This window comes from Trachemys scripta, chromosome 12 (genome assembly GCF_013100865.1).
Source record: "Trachemys scripta elegans isolate TJP31775 chromosome 12, CAS_Tse_1.0, whole genome shotgun sequence".
Taxonomy (NCBI): Eukaryota; Metazoa; Chordata; order Testudines; family Emydidae; genus Trachemys; species Trachemys scripta.
In genome coordinates, this window is record NC_048309.1 from 39,430,166 (window position 1) to 39,434,038 (window position 3,873).

At 43.3% G+C, this 3,873-nt stretch overlaps 1 pseudogene; it reads left to right on the forward strand.

Moving 5' to 3' along the window:
* Positions 1-2,071: 2,071 nt before the first annotated feature.
* LOC117885924 lies at positions 2,072-3,490 on the forward strand (annotated as a pseudogene).
* The last annotated feature ends 383 nt before the right edge of the window (positions 3,491-3,873 follow it).

Genomic DNA, 3,873 nt, shown 5'->3' on the forward strand with positions numbered 1-3,873 from the left:
TAGCGATTAGAGCAGAGGGGTTGTGCATCAGAACTCCTGGCTTCTGTACCCATCTCTGGAAGGGGAGTGAGGTCTAGTGGTTAGAGCAGGATGGAGCAGAGATGCTGGAAGTCAGGACTCCCCCACCTATCCATCTCTTGGGGGTCCCGGGGATCAGCCCTGACTCGCTAACAAGCCCTGTGGTACCGATCAGCAACTGTGCTCCCCAGAGCTCCGTCCTCCCACCCCCAATGCCAGCACCCTCCCAGACAGAGGGGATATAGCCAGGGGCAGCCAGAGGGGAGGGGGCCACAGGGAAGGAGGAGACAGAGATGGAACCAACTGAGTGCCCCCTTTCCAGCTAAGGCAGTGCAGGGTGAGTCCTTTCTTTCTTTCCAGTCCTGGGCTTCCCCCATCCCCAGCTCTGCCAGAGCCCCTCAATCCCTGTTATCCCAGCCCTGGATTTTCCACACACACACACAGCTCTGCCAATCCCCATCAATCCCAACCTGCAGCCCCTGGCTATCCCAGACATTCCCGGAGAGGTCAGAGTTTGGGATTTTCAGGGAATACAGTGGGGGGGGGGAGGGTGTAGGAGTGTTTCTAATGTCACTGTTCACATTGCCTGGCCATGGTGCATATTTATCAAGACAATCAATGCAGGAGAATGAATAGCTGGGGAATGAATGAGTAAAAGGAAGGATAAATACAGGATTATCTTAATTAATAAATGGCTAGAGTAGGAACTAAGTAACACACACACATACACAGTGCTGCAATGTGTGTGCTGAACTTCATGTTGCTGAGTCATCCCAGTGATTGACAGGGGACTATAGGGTGTCTGCACAATCGGGACCTAAGAATTAATAAATGAATGAGGGAGGGAGGAAGGAAGGAAGGAAGGAAGGAAGGAATGTAGAAATAAATAATTAAAAAGTAAATAAATTCATAAATTAATTAGTAAATAAAAGACCAAATAAGTGTTACAATGAATTCATAAATGTCTACACATGAATGTGAAGGGATATGTAATTGGTTAAAGATAATTAATAATTAAGTGATAAATACTTGTATAAATAAATCAATGAAGCAATCAGTGAATGTTCAAATAAATACATAAAGGAATAAATACATGATTATGTAAATAAATAAATGAATAAGAGAATGTACATATAAATGAAAGATTAGAGGAAAGAAGGAATCCATGATTGGATTGATAAATGAATAAATAATTAAGTTGAGGTAGAAATGCATAAATAAATAAATGAGGGGATTGATACATGATTAAATTGATTAGTCAATGAAAATATAAGTAATTTTTAAAAGAATACATTAATGCATGAAATAAATAAATGAATACCAATACATGAAGGAATATATATATAATGTATATATAATATGTTAATAGAATGTATAACTAAGTGAAAGAATAAAAAGAATGCATGATTGATTAAACTAATGAATAAATTAATGTCTAAATAAATTAATATTTAAATTAAGAATAGAATGTATAAATGAACAAAAAAGTGGATAGATGATTAAATTAATGTATAAATAAATGAATAAACAATGGAAGGAAATAATAAATGAATGTATAACACATAAAGAAAAGAATAAAGACATGAATGAATGAACAAATAGTGGAAGAATACAACAGATGAATGTATAAATAAAAACATAAATGGTGTATTGAACAAATACAAGAATAACAAACAATGAATGACATGTAAATAAATGAAGAAATGGATGTGTTAATCAGTGCCCTCATTGTGCTGATTAAATTACATTAATAATTTCAATTAATTTGTAAATGAAGGGACAACTAATCAAATGCATGCATAAGAAATTGGAGGAATACATACATAAATGGAGGATGAGATAAAAGAATAAGTGAATAAAAAAAGGAAGGAAGAAATATCAAGACATTACCACTCACAGTAACAATTCCCACATGCTCTTCTTTACTAGCCCTCCTGTTTCCCCATGTGCCCTGTCCCCCTTATCTCTCTGCTTCTATGGCTCTGTCACTTTCTTGGTTTGGTTATCTGACTAAACCCCATCCAAATTCTTTTGGTGACACTCAGGCACACACATGCCACCATCATTCCCCTGCCAAAAAAACCCCCAAAGATTAAAATGAAAAGAAAAGGGGTTTTGGGTCAAAATTGTCAGGGGGGAAATTTTTGATTTTGCATTGAAAAACCCCAAAATTTCAAAGTGAAAGGTTTGAGTTTTTCCAAGGAAAAAAAATGTTTTAATTACAAGGGAAGCAGGTACTTCTCACAAAAATATTCACTTCATCACCAGCTAAACATTTTGATGGAAAATTTCTAATCAGCCCTAGTTATATCCCTGTATCTTACATCTTGGCCAGCAATTGCCTCTCGCTGAGTGTCTGTGAAGCACTTGGTATGATGGGGGCCCTGATCTCAGTTGGGATCTTCGCAGCAGCTGGTACAATGGGGGCCATGGTATAAGTTGCACCACAACACTACCATAATGTGCATAGTAAATTTTACAATAACATTCACCCTGTTTTCTGTTGCAGGACCTCATGCTGAAGGTATGGAGCGTGGGAACCACACAGAGGTGACAGAGTTCCTACTGCTGGGGCTGTCCAAGACCCGGGAGGTTCAGCTTTTCCTCTTTGTCCTCTTCTTGCTCTTCTACATCATCATCCTCCCAGCCAACATCCTCATCATCCTCAGCATCTGGGGTGACCCCCACCTGGGCTCCCCCATGTATTTCTTCCTGGCCAACCTGGCCTTCCTGGACATCTGCTACTGCTTTGTCATCCCCCCGAAGGTACTAAGCCACTTCTTGTCCCACCACAAGACTATCTCCTACAGGGGATGCCTTGCCCAGCTCTTCTTTCTCCACCTCCTAGGAGGGGCTGAAATCAACCTGCTCATGGGCATGGCCTTTGATAGGTATGTGGCCATCTGCCAGCCCCTGCGCTACACCACTGTGGTGAGCAGAGGGGTCTGCTGGGTAGGGGCTGCTGGTAGGGGCTGCCTGGGCCGTGGGGTTCATGCACTCATTCATCCAGGTTATCCCCATTGTCCGGCTCCCCTTCTGTGGCCCCAATGAGCTGGACAGTTTCTTTTGTGACATCACCCAGGTGATCAAGCTGGCCTGCACCGATGTCTATGTGCTGGAGTTCTTCATGTTCTTCAACAGTGGCCTGGTCACCATGCTGTGCTTCATCCTCTTGCTCATCTCCTACGGGGCCCTGCTGGTCCGGCTGTGGGCAGGTGGCTCCTCAAAGGGGATGAGCAAAGCGGCCTCCACCTGCATCACCCACATCATCATCATCATCATCATGTTTGGCCCGGCCACCTACATCTACTGCCGTCCCTTCCGCAGCTTCCCCCTGGACAAAGTGGTGGCTGTGTTTCACACTGTGGTCTTCCCCCTGCTGAACCCCATCATCTACACACTCAGGAACAAGGAGATCATCAGTGCCATGAAGAGGCTGCTGGGCAGATATGGGCTGTGGAGAGGGAAATAGAAGAAGAAGAAGAAGAAGAAGAAGAAATTGAGGGGGTCAACAAGCATGCGGCAAGTGGGATCCAATGGACATAGTGTACTTAGATTTTCAGAAAGCCCTTGACAAGGTCCCTCACCAAGAGCTCTTAAGCAAAGTAAGGTATCATGGGATGAGAGGGAAGTTGTCACACTCCAATGCACCCCTCCCAGTAGGGAGTCCTCTGGGGAAGGCAGATCAGCATTGTATGTGGCTAACTCTGTTGCAAGCAGTGCAAAGCATTTTGGGGAGGGTCAAAAGTGTGTGAGTGGAGAGTGGAAGTATCCTTTGTAGGTAAGAGAGGCCAAAAGGGGAGGAGAAAGAGAGCATGGGTTAACTCAACCCTGCAGCTAGCAAGCTCAGTCCAA